The sequence below is a fragment of the Nothobranchius furzeri genome, chromosome 5 (assembly GCF_043380555.1).
Source record: "Nothobranchius furzeri strain GRZ-AD chromosome 5, NfurGRZ-RIMD1, whole genome shotgun sequence".
NCBI classification, from domain to species: Eukaryota; Metazoa; Chordata; class Actinopteri; order Cyprinodontiformes; family Nothobranchiidae; genus Nothobranchius; species Nothobranchius furzeri.
Genome location: NC_091745.1, coordinates 6,160,792 through 6,174,117, shown reverse-complemented (window position 1 = coordinate 6,174,117; position 13,326 = coordinate 6,160,792). Strand labels below are relative to the sequence as shown.

The 13,326-nt window shown below is 39.8% G+C and overlaps 1 protein-coding gene across 2 annotated transcripts in view; it reads right to left on the bottom strand.

Moving 5' to 3' along the window:
• slc1a9 (solute carrier family 1 member 9) overlaps positions 1 to 13,326 on the bottom strand; it is an 81,777-nt gene that overhangs the window by 48,075 nt on the left and 20,376 nt on the right. The window contains exon 2 of one of the 2 annotated variants that reach the window (XM_070551363.1): positions 11,290 to 11,341. The gene's annotated coding sequence lies outside the window, so the exon portion shown is untranslated. Of the gene's footprint in view, positions 1 to 11,289; positions 11,397 to 13,326 lie in introns of those variants that run through there. The other variant, XM_015948641.3, reaches the window with a different exon arrangement.

The window sequence follows — 13,326 nt, the reverse complement described above, 5'->3', positions numbered from 1 at the left end:
TTAAGAAGGGTGACCTGAGGGTGTGTTCCAACTATATAGGGGATCACACTCAGCCTCCCTGGAAAGGTCTACTCCAAGGTACTGGAGAGGAGGGTCCGATCGATAGTTGAATCTCAGATTGAGGAGGAGCAATGTGGTTTTCGTCCTGGCCGTGGAACTGTGCACCAGCTCTATACCCTTGCAAGGGTGATGGAGGGGGCATGGGAGTTTACCCAACCAATCCACATGTGTTTTGTGGATTTGGAGAAGGCTTATGACCATGTCTGCAGGAGCACCCTGTGGGGGACGCTCCAGGAGTATGGGGTGGGTGGCTTTCTGTTAAGGGCCATTCAGTCCCTTTACCAGAGGAGCGTGAGTTTGGTCCGCATAGCCGGTAGTAAGTCGGACCTGTTCCCGGTGGGGGTTGGACTCCACCAGGGCTGCCCTTTGTCACCGGTTCTGTTCATTACCTTTATGGACAGAATTTCTTGGTGCAGCCGTGGTGTGGAGTGTGTCAAGTTTGGTGGCAGGAGAATCTCGTATCTGCTTTTTGCGGATGATGTGGTCCTCCTAGCTTCATCCAGCTCTGACCTTCAGCTCTTGCTGGGTAGGTTCGCGGCCGAGTGTGAAGCGGCTGGGATGAGGATCAGCACCTCCAAATCTGAGACCATGGTTCTCGACCGGAAAAGGGTGGCTTGCTAACTCCGGGTCGGGGGAGAGGTCCTACCTCAAGTGGAGGAGTTTAAGTATCTCGGGGTCTTGTTCATGAGTGAGGGTAGGAGAGATCGGGAGATCGACAGGCGGATTGGTTCAGTGTCTGCAGTGATGCGGATGCTGAGCCGATCTGTCATGGTGAAGAGGGAGCTGAGCCAGAAAGCCAGGCTCTCAATTTACCGGTCGATCTACTTCCCAATCCTCACCTATGGTCATGAGCTTTGGGTATTGACCGAAAGAACGACATCGCGGATACAAGCAGCAGAAATGAGTTTCCTCCGTAGGGTGGCCGGGCTCAGCCTTAGAGATAGGGTGAGGAGCTCGGACATTCGGGAGGGACTCGGAGTAGAACCGCTGCTCCTCCGGATTGAAAGGAGTCAGTTGAGGTGGTTTGGGCATCTGGTCAGGATGCCTCCTGGACGCCTCACTGGGGAGGTGTTTCGGGCATTTCCTGCCGTCAGGAGGCCCCCGGGTCGACCCAGGACACGTTGGAGAGGTTACATATCCAATCTGGCTCACATAATTCGCTTCACATAGCACATATAGGCACATATAGTGCTAGGTTAATTTTTCTTTGTTATTTTGCATCAGACGTCTGTCCATGTGGGTCTATATTGAAATGCCCTGTGTCTGCTCTTCTCCTCTCCTGAGCTTCGCCATTGGTCTTCGCTTCCTTGGAGGACCTCTCTACACCATCGCTGCCTGCTGCCTGAGGGTCCGATTTGCTTGGGTCTGGACGTCCTGTGGTTCCTTCCGTGGTTGCGGGAGCTTTCCAGTTCGCCTGGGGCCTGGTCTGGTCCCTACTCTTATTCTTCCTACCTGTGGACTACACTATGTGGAGACACAGAGCTCATTTATCCTTTTTGAAATAGTCACTTCAAGGAATTACAAATGATCGATTGCAGTTGAAATTCTTCCCGTCACGGGGATATACAAATGATCTACAGATTGTTGACTTAATCACTTCTTAAAGACATGATCCGTGACTGTTCACCGGCATGGGGAATGCTTCCTCACTCCTTCTGCCTTCAACTGGGACATAACATCTGCCATCCCTCCCCTAGGTTCCAGACACCATCCTTAGTTCCATCCACTCACAGTAAAATAGTTTAAACAATTTGTCAAGTCTTAATTGTTTGTAAAATAAATTCTTATTTTGTTTATAAACTTGACTGTTTCTTGAATCAAAGCAAAGTGTGTACGATCCCTTAATGAATAAAAGAATCTTAGAATCTTCTGACTAAAACAATAAGACCAAGCAGGTGACATTCTAGTTAAATAGAGTATCACCACTTATTGGTCACAAGTAGTGGTAATAATATCAATAGCTTTTCAAGCTAATTACTTTACCCAATTTACCCTCTATTATCATTACACATCTTTGTGTAGATGAACAAAAAAATAAACATCTTAAGGCTAACGATGTTTAGCACAAAGCTTTCAGTTGCGTTTGAAATAACTAGCTAGCTGTGAGATGACAGTCCTCAGAACCAGAGTCACTGGATCTCGTCTACGTTTTGCAGGTTAATGCTAAACAATCGCCATGACACAGCTCATCTTTGGAGGTTATTGGACGCTGGGTTTGTTCTGATGAGCAACGTTAACAAAAGCACAAATGACATTAACGGCTGCCCACTCCAATTACACAGCACATTTTGTGTAATTGTCAAAAAATTGTTCATTGCACACTGAGTTTTTTTCATTGCACATACAACATATTTGCCTCTCTCATTCTGATCTGCCTCGGTCTGCATTGCTGCCACATACAGATGAGCTGCGCGCATTGACTGTTACATAAAGGTTGCACGACACGAAAAACAAGTTGCACAACACAACGAATCGATAAAAATCAAAGACGAAATGCATTGTTATTTTTTTGTGGTTAATTTTTATCAATTTGATGTTGCAGCCCAATTATAAAAGCATAAAAGTCCTTAGATGGCTATAATGTTTTTCTTTCTGGACAGGTGGGGCAGATATTTAACTTTTTGATTCTGTCACAAGACTTTGTCTGCCACAATGTGGGTGGTTTATCCACTAGAACTGGTCATTAACCACTGCCTTCAGCGTGTTTTATCAGCTGGAAACCTGTCAAATGTAACTTTTCATTTCTTCACTCGTCTACTTGTGCAGCTTACAGGACTGTGTGTGTTAACCATGCTGATAGACGGGGTGGACTGGCCTATCTGGCATTCTGGCTGCTCTAAAACTGGCTAATGATTCGTAAGAATGCCAGGGTCGAATTTTAGTCCCAGTCCAGCCCTGCCTCCAGCTGGGAGTGTGGGCATGTGACGTCATGCTACAATGGGTCCATATCGGTATCGGTTTGTAACAATATTGAAAGTGAAGTCAGACAATATCTGTATTTCAGAAATCAGTTTAAAAAAAAGCCATCATCGAGGATCCCTACCCATTTTTCATTAGAATCAGATGCCATTTCTTTGAAGACTAAACAATCAATAAAACATGTGAAATTTATTTTAAATTTGCAGCTGGGTAACAATGAAATAATTGTTTTTACTTTTAAAATCACGTAAAGAAAATATTTAACTTAAATAGATTATCTTTTTGACTAAGCTTTAATCCTGTTTTAAATATAAATTTTTTAAAATCTTTTATTTAATTCAAAATGTATAAAATAAACACAAACAAATACAACATATTGAAAAAAAACATTTAAATGAAAAGGAGCAGACAGAAGACAAAATCTTATAATTTCTGCCCCTTTTTACGAAATAAAATTATCCGTCAAACAAACACAACATAACCTCAGTCACTTACTAATATTTTCATGTCTAATCTTTGACATTATAATTCACCTTTTCATAATTACTAAATACATTAGATTTAATACATTTTTTAAATATAGCAAGTGAAGTTGATTCTTTAAATTCCCTGTTAATGGCATTCCACAATCTTACACCATTTACAGAAATGTTACATTCCTTCACTTTGGTTCTGAATCTAGGTTTCTTAAAGACATCAGTTCCTTTCAAAATGTACCCACTTACTCTCTTATGAAACATTTTCTGAATATTAGTTGGTAGATTACTCGTATTCGCTCTGTACATTATTTGCAATATTTTCCACTCTACCAAGTCAGGAAATTTCAGTATTTTGTATCTAATGAATAATTGATTAGTGTGATCTCTATAGTTACTGTTGTTAATGATTCTTAATGCTCTTTTTTGCGAAATGAACAACGGTTGTGTAAAAGTTTTGCAAGTGGCTCCCCAAATTTCTAAACAATAAAATAAATATGGTTCAATCAGTGAGTGATACAATGTTAATAACCCCGACAAATTTAGCAGAAACTTGACTCTATATAATACACCTATGGCTTTGGCGATTTTCCCCTTTATATAACCTACATATGATTTCCACGTGAGACCCTCATCAAACATGACTCCAAGAAATTTGGTTTCTTTTATTCTTTGAATTTCCATTCCATCTATCATTAAAGATACATCACAGCTTCTTCTGTTGTTAAACAGTATAAAGTTTGTTTTGTTCAGGTTCAGTGACAGTCTATTTATATCAAACCATTTTTTAACCTTGACCAATTCACTGTTTATCATTGCTTCATGTATATTTATTCCTGAATAAAACAATGTGGTATCATCCACAAATAAAACTGTGCCAAGTAAATTAGATACATTTACCAGGTTATTAATAAACAAAATGACCAGTTTAGGTCCGAGGACTGACCCTTGTGGCACACCATAATAAATATCTTCTCATTCAGATTTAGCATTATTTATTTGAACAAACTGTTTTCTATTGCGTAAATAACTATTAACCCATTGATGAGCCACCCCTCTTATTCCATACCGGTGTCATTTAAGAAGTAACCTTGAATGATCAATGACATCAAATGCCTTCTGTAAGTCAATAAAAACACTAATGAAAAAGTTTTTATTGTCAATTGCTGATGAAATTGTATCTACTAAATCCATAACTGCCATTGCTGTTGAATGTTTGGCCCTAAAGCCATACTGTTCATGGTTTAAAATTGAATTTTTGTGAATGAATTTGTCCAGCCTTAATGCAAACACTTTTTCTAATATTTTGGAAAACTGTGGAAGCAGTGACACTGGCCTGTAATTAGTGAAACTCTGTTTATCACCACTCGTAAAGAGCAAGTCACCCTCAAATCAACTATTTTTTTTCTGATAAACTATATAAATGTGTGTTTAATCGTGCTGCAGACACGTGTAGTTAATAGTTTAGCACTTTAGTGCATTTTAGTTAAAATTTTAATTTTCTGCCTAAAACTGTCAGTGTTGTGCCGTTGTCAGGTAAAAACTCTGCACTGCATTTGAATTTAAATCTGCCATCGCTATTGGCTAAGAGGTACACTATGATGTTAGATGGTAGATTATGATGTCACAATGTCATGAGTGTGTATATTTGTTAGCAGCTCCGCCCTCTCGGTCTGCTAGGCAACAGCATTTGTTGCATTTTTCAAACAGGAAGTGGGAGCGGAGTAATATTCTGGTAGGGGGTGACTTGCTCTTTAAATAATGGAACCACCTTGGCAATTTTCATTAAATCAGGGAAGACTCCTGTAGATAGTGACAGATTACAGATGTAAGTGAATGGTACAATAACAGATTCAATTATAGCTTTTACAGTCACCATGTCCAGATCATCACAATCAGTTGATCTTTTGCTTCCCCAGTTTTTTACAATGTTTCTTATTTCTTGTTGATCTACTTTGTCAAGCAAAATACTATTGACATTTCTAGGTATTGTATTCATTGTATCGTGAATTATTGGTTTGCTTTCCACCAGACTCCTTCCTACATTTATAAAAAAAATTATTGAATTCATAAGAAGTTTCTTTAACTTTATAAATATCTTTATTGTCCTTTACAAAGTAGTTTGGAAGTCTTGCATTTGTATTATCTCTGTTAATCACATTATTTATTATTCCCCATGTAGTCTTGATGTTGTCTTTGTTCTTATTCAATAGCTCACCATAGTACTCTTTCTTCTGTTTCCTAATTATTGTTACTAATTTATTTTCATATTTTTTATATCTATCTTCGGCTTCCTTTGTTTGTAACTTTAAGAATCTCATATACAGACTTTTTTTTTGCACATTAATTTTTAATTCCATTAGTCATCCATGGTTGGTTGTCCCTTTTACCTGTTATTTTAATTAATTTACAACTACTGTTAAACGATTTCAGCAGTATTTTCATGAAGGATGTATATGCAGTGTTCACATCACTGACATAGACTTCCGCCCAATTCTGCATTTTAAGATCTTTATTTAGGTCCTCCAGGGCTTTAACTGATTTATTTCTTTTATAATTAATAAAATTATGTTTTATGATATTTTTATTGTTATTGTGATATTAAGACACTACAAAAATAGGTAAATGATCACTAATATCTGTCATCAATATCCCAGTTTTAACAACGTCCTCCTTTCTATTATCAATTATTGTTGCACTTTGGGTTGTGATCCTGGTAGGTTTGTTTATCAAAGGAACCAAACCTAAACTATATATTATATCAAAAAAATCACTTGATGTTCTCAGATCCACAGGATGTTTTAAGTTCATGTTAAAGTCCCCACACATAAACAATGTTTTGTTTTTAATATGATTCACAAACTCATTTATTTTATCTGTAAGTGACCCGATGTAAGAACCCGGTGCTCTATATACACAGCTGGTTATTATATTTTTTGATGTGTCATTGATCATTTCCACTGTTACCATTTCCATAACATTATCTTCCATTATAGTCATTTTCTTATCTAATTTACATTTTAAATCATTGTTAATGTACAGGGCAACGCCACCACCCCTTTTATTTATTCTGTTTACAAAATGAAGTTCATACCCTTCTATTTGTACTTCAGTCATCCTTTCATCATAAAGCCAAGTCTCAGTAATGGCAATGACTTTGAATTTACTTTTAAATTTACCTAAATAGTCCTTCATTGTTGACATCTTGGAAACTAAACTTCTACTGTTTATGTGTATGATTGATAATGAATCATTGTTAATTAACCCACTATTTAGCTGATCTTCTGCATAATAATTACTATTTATATTTAACTCAAATAAACTTTCGTCTATTTTACTGTCAAGTTCATATATTTTCTCACGGGAATCCATTTGTTCTTTATGAATTCATTTGTACTTCCATATCCATAGTTAAACTGATTCCACTATCCATTATTTAGTCAGTGCTACACAATAAATCATCTTTTACCCTGCAACACTTCCAGATCTTTCAACTCTTTGATCATTTTTGCATTTAGACCTTCTTGCTCTCTAATCCATACAACACCATTTCTTGTCCACGTGGCTGTGATTTTTTTCTGTTTTCTCAGCACCCTTGCTTCTTTGGCTATTGTTTCATTCTTTTTCGTCAGGTGTTCATTTAGTACACATTTGTATCTTTCAGTTTTTTTTTTTTGCTTGCCTCAACAACTCATTTCTGTACTTCCTACTGGTAAATCACACTATGATGACTGGTTTTAATGTGACTGCCTTTCTTGGAAGGGTATGACAGACTGATGTTGCTTCACTTTGGATATTAATGTTCTTACTGTACAAGAAGCTCAACACTTGTTGTTCTAGTGACTGGAGTTCTTCCTGCGGAGCATCCTCAGTAGTATTTTCATCTCCAGTAACTCTGGCATAAGTCCTATGTCTTGTCACCAAGTCATTTATCACCAAGTCATCCCTTCTGGTATACTGCTCCAGTTCATCCACCCTCTGTTCCAACACCATGATCTTCTTGTCCTTTTCTGCAAGCTTGAATTTCAGTGTCTTGACCTCATCCATTAATGACAGTAGTTGATCCTGTTGTACTGTTAGCTTAGACAGCTCGGCTGACATAAAATTCAATGATTTTTTAATTTCTTCCATATCTTCCTCGAGATTCTCCGTTTTTCTAGGAGGGGCCATTGTATTAGGCTTACCTCTCTCTCAGTCCTGGTTGCCGGTGAATCTGGAGCCTGGAGCCCCAGGCTGAGCCTGATGGTTGGATCAGGTGGCTGGTATTGAGGTGATGGTGGAGCCTGGCTGCTGGGCCTGGAGGCTGCTGGGCCCGGAGGCTACTGGTGAAGGCAGGCAGCTGTGCCTGGAGGCTGATGGTGGAGCCTGGCTGCTGAGCCCGGAGGCTGCTGGTGTAGGTAGGCTGCTGGGCCTGGAGGCTGCTGGTGGAGCCTGAACCTGGCCGTGACTTGTGGCGGAGACTTTCTCCTAGGAGGAATGGAAGGAAGCTCCGACCAACCCCTCGGAGCCTGATCCCTTTTGTTTTCACGAATGGGCACTAGGGGGTTCTAAAAGCAAGCCAAAACTGCCTAGTATCCATTTAATCTTCCTCCGTCTCATTTCACAGGAATAACCTCCTTAAACTAATCTCAGTGTCTCTGATCTGGTTTTATCTGAATTCACTTGATCATTCTTCATCTGATCTGATTTCATGCAATCTCATGCCGGGGTCAACAACTCTGGTTCTCCAGTGGTCCCCTGTTTATCGCAGGAGTTACATTCTAAAATAACTTGCAATAGGCGAAATCCGCAATGTAATCAGCTTCATCCTTTATAATTATTATACATGTTTGTAGCACATCCAGCTTTTATTGTTGGGAGCACACGACAACACGCCAGAATATGTTTCTCAAGTTTTATTTCCAGCATGCGTGCAAGGGTGAACAGTTTCATTTGCACACTCACGCCAGCGTTTCCCTCATCGTCATGTTCTAAAAACTAGCATCTTCTCCTCCTGTAAATAAATGTACTCCAGCCGTGGCACAGCACGCTCCTCTCCTCCGCAGACGTGCTCGTCTCAGCGCAGGGCCATGATGTTGTACAACCCCTCACTACACACTTGATACACTTTTCTCACACAGGCGTTAACATTTAGGGATAACACACTTCTCTCTTGTTTAAAGGGACTTTACGGAGTTTTGAATTTTTATGCTCGCGATTGCCCCCTCAGGCCAAAAGCGTAACGACAGCTTCAATAGTAGACTCGTGCACGAGGCGCGCATGCTGTACGTGCGCACTCCTTAACGAAAATAACAGCTGAGACAGTCAGCTCTGTGTGTGTGTGTGTGTGTGTGTGTATGTGTGTGTGTGTGTGTGTGTGTGTGTGTGTGTGTGTGTGTGTGTGTGTGTGTGTGTGTGTGGCCCGGAGGACAGAGGACAGGAGAACGCGCAGCTAATTAATTAAATAATTTGGTTCTGTACCTTTCTCTTCAGCACAGCCGACAAAGGTTTATGATGGGTCAGTCCTCCTGCATGCTCAGATCATTCCCTTCCCTTGCTTGAAAAATTGTTCCAAAATGAAAGTTGAACCCACATCTTTTTTATCTGTGAATTCAATGCCGTTCGGCGAGTCTCAAATAAAAATTTGGGCATCTTACTGTAAAAAATATATCATTAATGTTAAAAAGAAACTCTAAATAAATTATGTTCATATCCAGAGTCAAACCCGGGTCTTCTGCACAAAAGTCCCACATCTTACTAGGCGAGCTAACACACCAGTGATGTCTCTTGTATCTGTACCATTTAAGAACGGTTCGAAGGGCTATGCCTGAGCGTGAACGCGCATGAAGCAGCCTGCTCGACCCGAGCGTCTCTCTTTTTCTGTGATTTTACAGAAAAACAGACAATCACAGTAAAAATGCCAGGGCTCATTCTACAGGACCAGGGCATTGCAGGAGAATGTATGAAGAAGAAATTTATTATTTCTATACATGTTTTGGCTGTCAAACTTCCATAATAATGCCCCTTTAAAGACACTCAAGTTCAAACCTTTGTACCTTTGGATGCAGAACACAATGTGCTGTAAAAAAAACAAAAAGAAGGCATAAGCAAAATTGCACAAAAAATCTGCGAGGTCGTGAAAGGTGAACAGCGTTATAGCGAGGGACCACTGTGTATGTGTATGAAGGTATTTTTTCTGTTATGCAAATTTTAAGCCTCAATTCAAATATTCTCTAGGTATTTTGAACACCTAACTGAATTCTGACTGAATTCTGAAACCAACCAAATTTGCCAGAGATTAAGATTAGTTAAAACCAACCACTGTGGTCCGGATAATCTCAGCAGGATACACATATGCACTCCCAAGCGCAGCAGCCGTAATTCCTTCAACTGCCTTCAAACACGTGGCTGGAAATATGACTTTACCAGATCACTTCAGGCGAACAGGGGTGGGGGGTAAACGGTGTTTATTGACTCTGTCGGTGTCAATCAGATCAGGACGGCACCCAGAGGTCAGAATGCTTCTGCTCTCACTTTAGTCCCCCTATCTGTGATAAATAGACTTTCCCCACAGAGCTCTGTTTGATTTGGGATTATTGTATCAGTTTTACAGATTACAGTTAAGGGACTTTCTCTTTAGAAATCAGTTTTTTTTCTGTTTGTGAAGGGTTTCAACAGGTTCTTGAAAGACACGTGTGTTTGATTCAACTGGATGGAGGTGTGAAAGTGAGAGAACGACCCGCTGGCGGGCTGAATTTCACTGCCTGTGGTTTATTAGCAGCAACGGAAGGTTCCAGCGTGACTCTCAACAGGTCACATCTGTGTGGTTAAAAAATTCAAGAGATCTCGCTTGTGTTTGCTGGCATGACAGATTCATATCACAGGTTCTTGCAGGGCCCACCAGGGTCCTGCTGCAGATTACGCTTAAGATGTTTGGTTTGGGTAAGAAAATTGCTCAAGGACATGTGGATTGAAGTGCTGATTTCTGATTGGGGGACATCTACTCTGTCTCTTCAGACCCAACCCCCAGAGCTGAATCTCACATTTAGCGTCTTCTAAACCAGGAGATTAAGCAGCAAAAAATGTTTGTGTCTATGGAAGATCATACATCATATTGTAAAGTAGGTTTTCTGTTTTTACAACAACAATAAAAACAACAACAATCATTTATTCTATTTAGACTGATATAAAGATGTACAGATACCTTCAGGAAAGGGACAGATTGTTCTGATTTAAGGCTGAATGTCGTGTGAGTGCAATGAAATGTGTGTGTGAGAACACATGTCTAAAACACACCCTCCCCTCTCTCTCAGATGATAATCTCAGTGTATTAATCTGTTGTTTGAACTCCTTAAGCACAGACTGTCTATCACATCTGCTCTCTTCGCCCTTCTAAAGCCCTGCTATTAATAAACTCTCTTTCTCCTATTTTCTCCTGTTTGGCTTGCCGCTGCTTTAGTCTGTTTCTCCTCAGTCCAGTGAAATCAATTATTCCAACTATAAAATAACTCCATCTCCTCATATGGCCAGCAGCCATTCTGGAATTTACTCAATTCTGCTTCTAACCGCTCTGAACTCTTCATTAAAACAATATGACTTTACAGATGAAATGCTTATAAACACTCAGCATATTTGATAGTGTTGTCTCTCAATAATGTTACAAAGGCAAATAAAATTTCTAATGCACTAGCAATCCACTTCCTCCAGAGATGAAGGCTTACAATCAGAAGTTATAATAAACGGTTTAAAATGACTGTCAGACTGGATAAGTCGTAAGCACTTGTTTATGTCAGTGGTAAATGAATGGAAGTACAGAGATGAAAACAGACCATAGAAAAGAGGGGGCCAGGCTTACCTGCTGTGCGTCGCTGTCTCCCATCCGGCAAGAGCGAGGCATCGGGAGTGACCTGGAGAGGAGGGATGGGAAGATAAAGAGGGATCGGGAGGCAAAGTCACAGTCTTTGCGTCATCTGAGAAAATTTGCAGATTAATACAACAGCTTGGCGGTCCAAGCTCCCAATCCCCCACCTCACCCCACTGCATCTCTTCTTCCCTACCCTTTTCTCTGTTATGTTGACTTGTTTATTCATATCAGGTGTTTTATTTTTTTTATTGGAAAACAAAAGTTTGATGATGAATAAAAATACTTAAAATGTGAATTTTAGTTGGTTTAACTTACTCCTTTTATGCAAAAATGCATCAACAAGATTTTGTATTGTTTTTGGGTATGAAAAGTTTTAGGCAACCCTCCCTTCCACAGGAGGGCGCTATGACCCCCTGTACTAGTAGGACAAATCTGCACAGTAGCTTCCCTCTGAGGTGTACTCTGACAGATATCAGTGTCAGTCATGAGGCCTCAAAGTGCTCGGAGGCCCAGGGTGGAGCAGCAGCACACTGCACGTACAAGGTTCTCGCATTTTCCATAAACCGTGACACTGCAGAGGTACACAGAAATAAACTAATAAAAAAGCAGAGGAGTTTCAGGTTTTAGACAGAGACACTGCTCATAAAAATTGTAGACCTACTGGCTTCATAAGCTTTAAGACAGGTCATGGATTGATTTATGACTGTAACATCTCAACTGTCAAATGGGTAGTTGTGCAACAATGTGGCTTTCCTTCATTCTAGAGGCCACCAACGCAGAACTGAATATGGTGATGAGCAGATTTATTTTTTCTGCTGACAACAACAGGGCGTCTTGAAACACTGCTGTGTGACGCGAGCCTCCTGAATGTCACCACTGGCTGCTGAGCTCATTCTAACTTTCGTTACAAAGAGGACAGACACATTTTACAAAGTTTAGAGCAGTAAAATGTTCTGAATGTCAGGAATGCACCTCCCTAAAACATTAACTTTTTACCATTCAGTAGGAAATGGAATTGATGTATTCTTTTATTTTTATTTTTGGGAGACTAAAGAATCATCTGGTCTTCACCATGTCTTAAATACAACAACAAAACATTTGATAAACAATATTACATGACAAAAGTAAGTCAGAATATTTGAGTGTGTATGGAAAACAAAAAAAAAGCACATTTCCAGATTAAAAAAATGCTGCATATATAATTGCTCCATTTACTAGTCAGAAATTCGGAACACCGCTATGAAAATAATGAGAACGTTTGTCAGTTTGCTGCTGTAGAACATTGAGAATATTCTGTGTTAACACAACAAAGAAAAAAGACATCAGCAGTGATCTTAGAGAAGGAAATGTGAATCTGGAAAAAGATCAAAAGACCATTTCCAAACAGTCCGGGTCCATCATTTGTCACAGGGAAAGATTATTTTTGGAAAATGTTCAAGGTTTCTAATCATCTCAAGAGTGGACATTCGAGTTCATTCTGAGGTTGGACTGTACAACGCACAGACAAACTCCATCTTGGACTTTACAGGATTCAATATGTTAGTCTTACAAGTTTGTGACAGCACATTTAGAAAAAGACTGAATGAATGTGGTATGTTTGCTCTTATCTTACAAAGAACATAGCAGCATGACTAAAGCCTAGTTTATACTTCTTCATCCGCGGAGGAATGAAGACAAATACTATCTGTTGTTGCAGCTCTCCAACAGGCATGCAGTTGGATGAATGGACATTGCAAGCCCGTGATTGGTCTGCATGCTGCTTCCTTTTACTTCTTCAACAACACTGCCATTCCCCCTCAGAAACATAGACAGCCAAAGATATCTAGCAGTAGAGACTAAGCAGATTGAAAAACGTCTCGCGGACAAAGTCGGATAGTATAAAAGTTAGAACCGTGACTGATGGAGTACAAAAATAAGCAGCAGACTTTTTATTCGTGTCAGGGAAATATGGGAAACGTGGGTTTGACAGTGGTGACTGCATGAGGAGGTGGAGGAGAATGAGGGACAAATTTGTTTTTCGTAAAAATC